We start from the raw sequence: 12,770 nt of genomic DNA, 5'->3' as shown, positions 1-12,770 counted from the left end.
CGACTGTGCCAACAGCTCATCGCCATCACTGGGCGGTAACGCCCCCTCTGACAGTACAAGGCTATATTAGACTACAGTCGGGGGGATGGGGGGCGTTACTCACAGCCCAGCGATGATGCTATGCTATAAGGCCTGTCCTTCTGACAGTGGGAAGATAGTGCCAAAATTAATGGCAACAGGGGCACATAACGGGAAAGCTGACAATGTCCATAATTTAGCACATTGATGAGGACATGAAAGGACCTATTTAAGGCTACTGCTGAATTTCTGAAGAAGAACAAGGTGAAAGGCATTCAGTGGTATATGGCAATTATGTCTCCTGATCTCAGACTAATTTAATTCCTATGCTACATTCTGTAGAGACAAGTTGAGTGACCCTCTCCAGTATCCAGACTGTAAAAGAGAATGGAAAAAGCTAGATATTGCAATATATTGCCAACTTGTTCATACCATGCCTAGAAGACTTGGTGCTGTAACTAAAAGTCATGGACTTCATAGAAAATACTAGATGTTGTAGTTTTTGATGTAGGGAATATACATCTATGCATCAACTAATTTGAGTAAAAATGAAGATTTTTTGAAGTTCACATTCTCGGGTGATTTTGCCCTGATAACATGCGCAGAAGTTGACACAATTGTCCATGGATCTACGGGAAAAGATAGTGCCAGTCGCAGTGTTCAAACTCAGGGGCTCTGTAAAAACCAAACCATGGTCAGGCAGACCAAAATTTCGGCCACAACTGTCCGGAAATTGTTCGGGATGCAAAGAAAAACCCACATATAACATCAGCTGAAATACAGGATTCTCTGAAAACTATCGGTGTGGCTGTTTCACGATGCTCAATAAGGAGGCACTTGAAGAAAAATGGGCTGCATGGTTGAGTTGCCAGAAGAAAGCCAACAAAGAATCTCGCCTTCAATATGCCAAACAGCAAATCCACTCTAGTGGACGAGTCCGAGTCTGAACTCATCTGTACAGAGCACATTTGTGGAACTGGAAAAGTAAAGAATTTACAAATTTTAAGATCTACCACTGGAGGGCAGATGAAATCTAGAGAAACACAAGGCACAGTGTAGTAAAAAGTAAAAATAATACATAGAACTTTCTACTACCTACTAAGTCACTAAACCAGTATGTATGATACTTAACCTGTATGAGATAATGAAATAATAAAAAGCACAAATTTCTTCTGGCCATTATACACATTTTCAGAAGTGAAAAACCTATTATACTTTTGAGACACTGATAATTTAAAGATAATTTACAATATTAAAAACTGGAGCTTAAATATAGAGAGATCATACAGGAACGTGGTATGCAAATGGTAGATAATATTATTTACATTTCTAATTATTTGTGTGTTTTTGCTCATTTCTCATTTCACAGCATTTCATGGTCATGTAACATGTTAAAGAGGTTTGTCAGCAATCTATTCTCTTTCCACAGGATAGAGGACAAGTTGTAGGCTGGTGTTCTCCATGTTCTTTTTTTACTTTTCCATAATTCTGGGTAACCACATTTAAAGAGAGTCTATCACCTCCCCAAGACATATTTAACTGTCACCACTGTATTCCAGGGCACTTTACAGAGATATACAACACACCTTTATAGAAAAACAAATAAGGCATCTGGTGCCCTGGGTGCTAGCCTAAAACTTTCTGCACTGCTCGTCTACTATCTCATGTCCACTTTACCCATGTAGTGAGAATGGACCCGCTCACTGCTATGATATCCCACACACTATGTGAGCAGCATTAGTAGTGCTCCCAGGTCAGAAGTCCTGCCCCCAGTGCACCTATTATTTCCATAAGACTTCAAAGTTGTTTTTCTCTAAATCTACTTTATAAAAGTGACATTGATAACAAAGGCATGTTATTTATCACTGTAATGTGCTCTGTACTGTGTAGGTAGCATTTAAATATACTTGGGGAGGTGATAGACTCTCTTGTAATGGGGTGATAAGACACCCCTGACTACTATCGCTCATTTTTACTAAAATAGTTTTGTCTTGTGGTTGTGCACTCCTTTAGTGTTCTTTGTATTGTCTTTGCTGCCCCTGGGTGCCTATATGTTACTGTTGTGTGCTATTCTTATAGAGCACAGCATAACCAAATGTACCTGATGTCAGATGAGGCTCTTGCCAGGACAGCCACAACTGCTGCTATTTGTAGATACTACAGGTATGAGACTGGACAGGAGGAAGGACCAGGGGTGACCGGGGACAGTTAGTGAAGCGCCATCTTGTGTGGGCAGTCTTGTAAATATAGTTAATAAAACTTGTAAAGAAATGCCCTTGTCTATGAGAAAACCCTCAGAGATATAACCAAAAGATTATTAGCGGAGCCAGGCTGCCTGTTGGTGAAGGCGCAGAGAGAGTTGGCACAATGTAACAGAACTATTACTGAAGTACTGCCCTGTGCCCGTCCTGCTCTGGGTCACTGCTACTCTTTTATAATCTTCAGTTAGAGGAAAACTGATTGTCCATCAAATACAATGTTCCATATTTGCCTCTGCATTTTACACAATTGCATAGAGACTGCACCCATTTTTCTCCACTAGAGATAATGCAACATTGGTGTGGGATTTTTCTACTGTGCCAAGAGGATGGTGTTCTCAGCAGATTAGCTGGGGGGGGGGGACGACTTAGGGGTCTAGTCGCTAACCTTGCACAGAGAACATGTGTTCACCTATATCTGCACTGTTTAAAATATGTTTGACAGAATATCTTAAACATTGTCAATTGATCTACACAATTGTATGCAGTGCATATGGAGATTACATAAATTAGAAAAATAGCTAATGCTATGTTCACATCTGTACCCAGGGAACCAGAACAACGGACACACTGAAATAGCGGACCCCAGCAGTGCCTGGCAGACCCCATTGGTTATAATGGGATACATCAAGTGTCCGTTCTTTTAAACTAAAACCACCACATGAAGAACTTGCAACACTTCTGTCTGACCGATATTCAATGGTCACTGTGACACAGTTCTGAATCCTCCCTCCAAATTCACTTTTTTAGTATTACTCAACTGATTATTAAGAAACCTGGCACCCCTCGCCCTATGACTGTTAGTATACTGTACTCTTGGACTAGACCTTGTCTAAGGTCATCAAACATAGTTTCCCACTTTACTTATTGGATGAAACATGCTTTTTTCCACACAAAAGTTGATATAAGCCCTGATTTATAGCAAGTCTAAAGAAAGGAAATTATGGATGATGTCAGTGCATCATGTCTAGAAGCACATTAACATAAGCTGGCGGATTTCATAAACACATACAGTCAGGCGGTAGTGGCATGGCTGAGTCAGCTCACGTAACTATTCGGAAGTAAGGCAGCGTCTGCCAAGAATAAATTCCTCCCTTTGAGAAGAAACAGTGAGGAGCAGTAAGAAGGAATTGCGTGTTTTACAGTTGAGGATGTTCTTATTCAGACTCAGTAACTGTTAACTAATTGACAAAACATGTTGAGTGGAGTGTAACAGATGTAGTTGGGAAAGTAAAACCATTTCCAACACGTTTCAGTCTATTGAACCTGTACTGTATACAAATACTGCGAGCCTAGAAGAAAATCATCAAGTAAACAGACTACAGATGAAATGTATAATGTGTACTACTGTTTACACTACAGTAATACTACCCATTACAGCAACACAAGGCCCTGAAAGTCACTGTGCTCATATGAATGCAGACAAGAGAGCCATTAAGATTGTGAACATTATACCAGGGAAATGGAAAAACATGTTGAAATGGGTTTCTTTGCTTGTTCTCAAAAATATTAAATTAAAAAAGTGATAGTCAATATGTCGAAACTACAATATTGCAATGTTGATGAAAAAACTCATGAATGCCAAAGTGAAAAAGGCATATACTTGGAGGTATTAGACTAGATATAATGTTTCCTAACTTGTCATGGCTGTAGAAATGTTCCATTTCTATATATAAAGTAATGTTTTAAGGACAAAAAGCAGTTTGGAATATAAGTAATTCATTCTGGGGGCCCACTATGCGGCTAGATGCAGATATTGGGGATAAGTGCCCACACAGCAGCAGATGTCAGTCAGCAGTAAGATGAGAGGTGATTGGGCTCCTGCTATGTGTTTGGGAAGAAGGGGCGCAGTGATGAAGGAAACTGACTAAATCTCAATCTCTAGACGGCATCTCAGCTGACCATTCTAAGTCTACAGTACAGAAAAGTAAACTAATAAAACTAACTTCTTCATTAATCTACCTAGTATATGAGAATCTATATGAAGTACAATAAGTGCTCTGTGCAATGTCAGGGTGAGCGGGGGCCCACTTGTCTGAGGGACCCATAGGGGGAGTCACCTGTTTGCCTGTGCACCAGTCAAAACCTGTGCTGCTTCTGTGTATTGTGTTACTTAGGATTTCAATCCCATACATAACTTCTTGGTCCCATATATAATATCTCATAGGTAGACAAAAAGGTAATGGTAAGGATCATACACACAAGCAGTGTAAAGGAGGCTGTACACTGACACACAGGCACCCTGAGTGCTGTCATGTACTGCTGCATACAATGTCATAATATGGAATGTGAAAAAATACAGTGGCATATGATTGTACAGTAAAACACCACACACGTCTATGGACTGTATGACATCTCTATAATGAGTCTGTAGAACTTGGAGGTTTTATGTCTAGCTAAATAAGGTCTAACATAGATACCTGAGAGGATACCTAGGGAGAAAGTGAATGAAAAGGGTATTGCCAACACAAATATTAATGGCATACACGCAGGCTATACCATAAATATTTGATCGATGAAGGACCTGCACCAGGGAAACAGACAATGTGGTGGTTGCATTGTCACATGGCTTATGGGACCCTCAGTCTCCACGTATAGTAGGTGCAGGCCCCAGAGGTGGGATACAAATCTGTCAGACATTTATGGCATATCCTGTAACTAAGCCATAAAGGTCTATGTTTTGAATACCTCTTTTGGCATAAAAATACATGCAGACAACATAATGTTCCTTTTAAAGTAAATGAAAACTTTACTGAACAAGCAAAGAAGACAAAATATCTGACCACAGTTACAATTCCAGATAAGTATGGAGTGTGGAGCTATAACATGATTATTAACACAAATATGAATGTATATGTGTAATAATTGTAATAAAGATTAAGGTTCATACAAGACTGTAATCTGTAGAATACATTAGAAATTTCCAAGAAAGAGAACATAATTTGTCAAGGCATTGCCCGTTGTGTGTTTACCCTCCTGTTTCCTGGTATAAGCAGTGAGTGTTGAGGCAAGTGGTACTGCTGATAAGTAACTGTTCTAGTAAAAGACGTGCCAGTGAGAGTTTATTATATCTATTCTTTACAAAATTACAGATACAGAACAGGGGGGAAACAAAAAAACTAAAGAACTGCGTTCTCTTAGGTCTTTTTCACACATTGATAAAATCACTTCTAAGTGCTGTCTATGTTCTCCATGGATATTACATAGTCCACTTGGTTTAGGTTTACACAGTGAATTTTTGCTAAAAAATGCATGTAAGGCTAAGTCTCCATGTAGCGAGCCACAACCGAAAACACTGCATTCGTACATTATAAACTGTGAGATGTTACAGACTGTTCGGTTTCAGCAGTTTGTATGTGGAGAGACCCTCCCATGTGTGTGAAGAGACCAGACCCTCCCTCTCCTCTCATTGTGATCTTTCTTGCTTTTCTAATGTATTTATGGATAGACTTCCCTAGCAACAAGGAGTGTACTGCAAATGAGCTAGAAGGGAGACAACTAGTGGCAGGAACTTTACAGAGGCTTTTCAGAAAGAAAGCAGCAATATTTTAATTAAAGTGCATTGCGTTTTTGCCCAGAATCACACGCTCAATGAAATAAGATGAAGTTGTTTGAAGACTTAGTGATCATTTAAATGTAGAAAATAACTCATATGCTTGTTGAGTGGTGCAAACTCATAGAACTACCTTTCCCCCTACGCCCAAACAGCAGCACAAGATGGGGTATTCCTGCCCCTGTGTACTGTTAGGACAGGTGGAACTTTTAATAAACTAACAAGTTCCCTCCCATAAAAGGCCCAGGAGACCTCCCCCTCCCTGTGTTTTTTTCTGTCCTGTGGACCAGGACAGGTGGAGGGAGAGGTCTCCTTTCCTCTCCCACAATTTTTTAAAGATTTTTCCTCTCCTTTTGGATTTTTTGTTTCCCCCTCCCCCTCTGGGTTTTACCTGGGGCAGGGGGATTCCTTGCGGCTCCGCTTGCTTCTGCTCCCCCCCCCCGCCTGGGTAATGGTGCTCCGGCGGCCGGGGGGGGGGGAGTGAGTCTTGCGGCGCATCCTTCGGACTGCTGTCCTGTCCCGCCGCGCTTCCCCCGCCGCCTGGATGTGCAGGCTCTGGCGGCCGGGGGAGGAGGAACCTCGCGGCGCTCTACATGTTTCTGCCGCGGGCACTGTCTGGTGCGCCGCGGACTTCCGCTTCTCCGCGCATGCGCGGGGGAGTTTGCTTCGCGCATGCGCGGCTTTGCCGGCTCGCGCATGCGCAGTCCAGGGCGCTTCGTCGCTGCGCTCTGTGCCTTCTTAGAAGGCCGTTTCAGGGGGACAGGTTCCCCCCCTGCCTTAGTTTGCAATTAGGTTAAGCTGGGGGAAGGTTTTGTAATCCCCAGCCATTCTAGGGGGCAAGAAGGTAGAGAGGGCGGAGTTAACTTAACTCCGCCCCCCCCCCCTTCTCCCTTATTTAGCTCTGGGTTGCCCAGTGTAGGTTGCCTGTCAGCTCTAGCTTGCAGGTTCCTACTGTTCCTGGGCACCCAGAACCAGAAGGCGGAATTTCCCCTACTTTGGAGATTTTCTGAACTATATCCAAGGTGATGTATGCCCCCTGGTGGGGCCTGAGGGTAGAAGCTTTAAGGTAAGAGGAATAATGAGCAATATATTTCTCTTTAGATGTCATCTTCCTCCTCTATTGTGGAAAATCCTAGGAGGAAAGCTTCTAGCAAACGGCGTCACCTTGCTTGTGCTAAATGTGAGGTGCCTTTACCGGACGGCTACGCCTACCAGTGTTGTCGCGGATGCCGAGGTCCGCCTTCAGAAGACACTTCTGTCCGTGACGTGGTTGGTTGGGTGAGAGAATTCGTTGAGGAATCAATGAGAGAAATCAAGGTCTCAATCTCTCAGCTGTCTAAAAGACCGCGCATGGAGTCATCACCCCCTTCGCTTCCACCTATGGAGGCGCTGCACATTTTGGACGAGGTTTCCTCAGAAGAGGACAACCTGGACCCAACTAAGCCGGTCTTCCCGGTGGATAGGATGCCTAAGTTGCTTAGGGTCTTACGGGCCAAGGACGCAGAGGAGGCCACGGAGGAGACTCCGTCCACCTCCCTCAAAACCTTTAAGGCCAACCCTGATATGGTCAAGAGGTTTGAAGCTGAATGGAGGTTCCCTGAGCGTCCATTCAATGCTTCTAGGCGCTTTAGGGCGCTCTTTCCCTTGGCCGAGGCCCAGTCCAGCTCCTGGGGCCCCCCGCCTAAGGTCGACATAGCGGTCTCCAAATTATCTAAACGCACGGTGGTGCCAGCGGAGGATGGCTCTAACCTCCAGGATGTGATGGATCGCAGGGTGGAGGGGTCCCTGAGGCGTATTTACGCCTCTTCCTCAGCTCAAGCTTCGGTGGGCATCGCGGCTAGTGAGGTAGTCGCTAAACTGCGATCGGAGGTCTCAAATCTGGAGAGGGACATCGACTCCGGTGTCCATCGGGACGATCTGTTAAAGGCTATGACAACCATTAGCCTCATGTCCGACTACCTCTCTGAGACCGCTTTCTATCAGACCAAGCTGGCAGCGAGAACCATGGCATTGTCTACCGCCGCGAGGCGCCCCCTCTGGCTCAAGCCCTGGAAGGCAGATAACGCCTCAAAATTCAATTTATGCGCCCTGCCCTTTGAGCCAGGCAGGCTATTCGGGAGTGAACTTGACCGGCTAATGGAGGGGTTGGCCGATTCGAAAGGTAAGAACCTACCTCAGTCAACAGGATCCAGGCAACGATCCTTTCGTGGCTACGCCCCCGCGAGAGGCATGTCAAGAGGCCAGTTTCGAGGGCGCCCCTCTGGCCCTAGAGGCGGTCGAGGTTCCTCCCGTGGTGGTGGGAAAAGATCCACCTTCTGACTATCACGATTCCCTCGCCTGCAGGGCCAAGGTGGGGGGTCGGCTTTCCTTACATCTAGCCGCCTGGCACCATCATATCCAGGATCCATGGGTTCTCCAGCTTTTGCGGGAAGGCTACAAAATAAGCTTCCTATCCCCCCTCCAGACAGATACAGGAGGACCCGCCCTCTTCAGGGCACCAAACAGCTTCATCTTCAAAGATCCGTGCAGGAGTATGTGGACAAGGCTGCGTTGGAACCCGTCCCTCCAGACGAACAGGGACAAAGCGTTTATTCACCCGTGTTTCTAGTACCAAAGTCCACCGGAGGGTGGCGCATGATTATCGACCTGAGGTATGTAAATCAATTCATCCGCAAGGTCCGGTTCCGTATGGAGACCATAAGATCGGTTCTCCCCTTTCTGCAGCCAGGAGAACTATTCGTCACCTTGGATCTGAGGGACGCATACCTCCATATCCCCATTTATCCTCCCCACAGGAAGTACTTAAGGATTGCCACGTATTTAGACGGAAGATTACATCACTTCCAGTTTACAGCTCTCCCGTTCGGTATATCCTCGGCCCCCCACACCTTCACAAAGGTAGTGGCTCCGGTCATAGCCGCCCTGCGCCTCCAGGGGATATTTATTGTCCCTTATTTAGACGACTGGCTGATAAAAGCTCAGTCAAGGGAGGTCTTGGCCACACAGTTGGATATCACAGTGGCCTTTGTGAGCGAGCTGGGCTGGCTGGTAAACTGGCAGAAGTCGGTAGTGGTTCCATCAACCCGGATTCAGTTCCTGGGGTTCATGTTGGATTCTCTCAGTATGATGATCTCCCTGCCCTCTCCTCGGAAGGAGAAGATTGGTCGAGCGGTTCACTACCTATCCCGAACCAGGAAGGTTACAATCAGGACAGCGATGAAGGTCCTGGGTCTCATGTCCGCAACCATCGAGGCAGTTCCTTGGGCACTATGGCATATGCGCCCCTTACAACTCGAGATCCTGAGAGTATGGAACCACAGTCCTTCGGGACTTCAGAAGCCTATCCAGCTTTCCATCAGTACCCGTCGATCACTGGAATGGTGGTCTCAACTCAAGGACGGGAGGTCCACGGTCCAGACTTCCTGGACCCTGTTGACCACAGATGCCTCCCTTACAGGCTGGGGAGCGCATCTGGGGGAGACCCTAATACGAGGAGCCTGGAACCATCAAGAGAGAACTCGCTCCTCCAACTGGCGAGAGCTTATGGCAATTTATCTGGCACTACGGACTCTGACTCCCCATCTTCAGGGAAAGGCTGTCAGAATAAGGACAGACAATTCAACGGCCGTCCAATATATCAACAAACAGGGAGGCACCAGGTCTCCCTCCCTGATGAGGGTGACCAACCTGATATTCTCCTGGGCGGAGGAGAACTTGTCCCGGCTGTCAGCGGTGCATATCAAGGGCCACCTCAACGTCCTGGCAGACCAGTTAAGCAGGGGACTAATAACAACAGCCGAATGGTCTCTGTCCCCGGAAGTGTTCAAACAACTCACCAGGATGTGGGGTCTCCCCGAGGTGGATCTGATGGCCACCCAACACAACGCCAAGGTGGGACAATTCTGCTCCCTGTATCGGGACGGCAATCCCTTGGCGATCGATGCCCTGTCAATACCCTGGAGCTTCAAACTAGCATACGTTTTCCCTCCGATTCCAATGATTCCCAGGGTGTTGGCGAAACTCAGGCAGGACCAGACTTCGGCCATTGTCATTATGCCGTTCTGGCCGAAAAGGGCATGGTTTACCCACCTCATGGTAATGAGTCGAGGGACCTACTGGAGGCTTCCGTGTGTCCAAAACCTGGTAACTCTAAACAGTCAGCTCTGCCAGGATCTGGACAGGTTCAACCTCACTGCCTGGAGGTTGACCGCACCGTACGTGGAGACAGAGGATTGTCCCAGGCCGTCTTAAGAACATTGGCCCACTCTAGAGCGGATTTGACCAATCGCAGTTACCAGAGGATTGCTCGAGTATTTAAGGACTGGGGGGCCAGAAGACAGTGTGATACATCGTCCATTGAATCAGTCCTGGAGTTTTTACAAGAGGGATTGGACAAGGGATTGTCCCCGGCCACCTTGAGAGTGCATGTTTCGGCGCTATCCGCTCTATTGGGGACTAGATTGTCTCAGAATCCTCTCATAAGGCAATTCCAGAAAGGGGCCTCTAGGCTCCGACCCCCGGTACGGCCCCCGGCCCCCCAATGGGACCTAGGTGCGGTCCTACAAGGACTATGCGGCCCTCCATTTGAACCCTTAACAGAGGTGGAGCTCAAATACCTCTCATGGAAAGTAACCTTTCTTCTGGCAATCACATCTGCCAAGCGAGTAGGAGAACTCCAGGCTTTGGCGGCATCAGAGCCATACACGACCTTTTTTCCGGACCGAGTCCAGCTTAGGTTTATTCAAGGTTTTCTGCCTAAAGTTCCCTCAGTGGAAAACATAACCCAGGTTATAACCTTACCTACCTTCTTCCCCTCTCCTTCCTCGGAGTGGGAACAGAAAATGCATAGTTTGGATCTGGTGCGAACTCTGCGAATATATCTGGACCGGACAGGTCCATTCCGCAGGTCAGAAAACCTACTTGTCAATTTTTTTGGTCACAACAGGGGTAATAAGGCGTCCAAGACTACTCTGTCAAGGTGGATCAAAGAGGCCATCTCAGTGGCCCTTCAGACACAGGGGCTGCCGGTCCCAGAAATTTTGCGAGCCCATGCTACCAGGGCGGTAGCGGCATCTTGGGCAGAGAGGCAGTCCCTCTCAGTAGACCAGATCTGTGCGGCTGCATCTTGGTCTTCCCACTTGACTTTCGCCAGGCACTATAGATTGGACTGGCATACCTCCAAGGCGAAGTCCTTTGGTTACTCAATCCTGACCTCGGCCTGTCAGGATCGCTCTCCCTAGAAGGGGTATTACTTGTTAAGTCCCCATCTTGTGCTGCTGTTTGGGCGTAGGGGGAATGGAAGATTATATAGATAATCTGTTTTCCCTTAGCCCAAACAGCAGCACAAAGCTCCCTCCCTTGGCTTGTTAAGATTATATATGGTCTTATGCTATATGGTACTTGGAGACTAACACAGGGAGGGGGAGGTCTCCTGGGCCTTTTATGGGAGGGAACTTGTTAGTTTATTAAAAGTTCCACCTGTCCTAACAGTACACAGGGGCAGGAATACCCCATCTTGTGCTGCTGTTTGGGCTAAGGGAAAACAGATTATCTATATAATCTTCCATTATGGTGCTGGCCAGAGCCTACTCATGTACAGCAGCCATATTTCCACCGAAACATTGTTGGCCGGCACCTATCAGCACCTTACATATGAACATCTTTTCAGTGCATAGGGATATTCCAGACAAGTCTGCAAGTCTTAAGAGTGTAAGTATTCATATAAAGGGTCAAAAGTCATAAACATAATAAGGTAGAATTCAAAATACACAAATACTTCATGAAGATTATGTTTAACCTCTTTCTGACATATCACTTATAGGAAAGATGGTGCAGGCGTACAACTTATACAGCTGCCTGTTCTCTCCTTGTCCTGCTGGAACAGTTATATAGATAGGCATGGAAGGGACAATACGACAATGAATTTCTATGTATTGCCTCATTTTGTCTGTACATGAACCCTATCATTTGTAAAGTTCTGCGGATTGGTGCTAAATAAATATATAAACAGATTATGAAGTTATTTTTTATGTACAATGTTGTTGAACCCCTTCCCGCCGATGGCATTTTTTGATTTTCGTTTTTCGTTTTTGATTCCCCTCCTTCTAAACCCCATAACTTTTTTTATTTCTCCACTCCCAGAGCCATATGAGGTCTTAATTTTTGCGGGACAAATTTTTCTTCATGAGGCTACCATTAATTATTCTATATAATGTACTGGGAAGCAGGAAAAAAATTCAGAATGGGGTGGATTTGAAGAAAAAATGCATTTCTGTGACTTTCTTACGGGCTTTGGTTTTACGGCGTTCACTGTGCAGCCAAAATGACATGTCCCCTATATTTTGTGTTTCGGTACGGTTCCAGGGATACCAAATTTATATGGTTTTATTTACATTTTAACCCCTAAAAAAAATTCCAAAACTGTGTTAAAAATTTTTTTTTCTAAAAGTCGCCATATTCCGACGGCCGTAACTTTTTTATACGTAAGTGTACGGGGATGCATAGGGAGTCTTTTTTTTGCGGGGTCGGGTGTACTTTTTAGTTCTACCATTTTCGGGAAATGTTATTGCTTTGATCACTTTTTATTCAAATTTTTATCAGAATCAAAACAGTGAAAAAACGGCGGTTTGGCAATTTCGACTATTTTTCCCGCTACGGCGTTTATCGAACAGGAAAAATATTTTTATAGATTTGTAGAGCGGGCGATTTCGGACGCGGGGATACCTAACATGTATATGTTTCACAGTTTTTAACTTTTATATGTGTTCTAGGGAAAGGGGGGTGATTTGAACTTTTAATTCTTTTTATATTTTTTTATATTTTTTTTAACTTTTTTTTTTTTTTTTGCATTTATTAGACCCCCTAGGGGTGTTGAACCCCAGGGGGTCTGATCACTAATGCAATGCATTACAATGCTAATGCATTGCAAAAAAGCATCCTTT

Source organism: Leptodactylus fuscus, chromosome 1 (assembly GCF_031893055.1).
Source record: "Leptodactylus fuscus isolate aLepFus1 chromosome 1, aLepFus1.hap2, whole genome shotgun sequence".
NCBI classification, from domain to species: domain Eukaryota; kingdom Metazoa; phylum Chordata; class Amphibia; order Anura; family Leptodactylidae; genus Leptodactylus; species Leptodactylus fuscus.
This window is presented reverse-complemented; position numbering follows the sequence as displayed.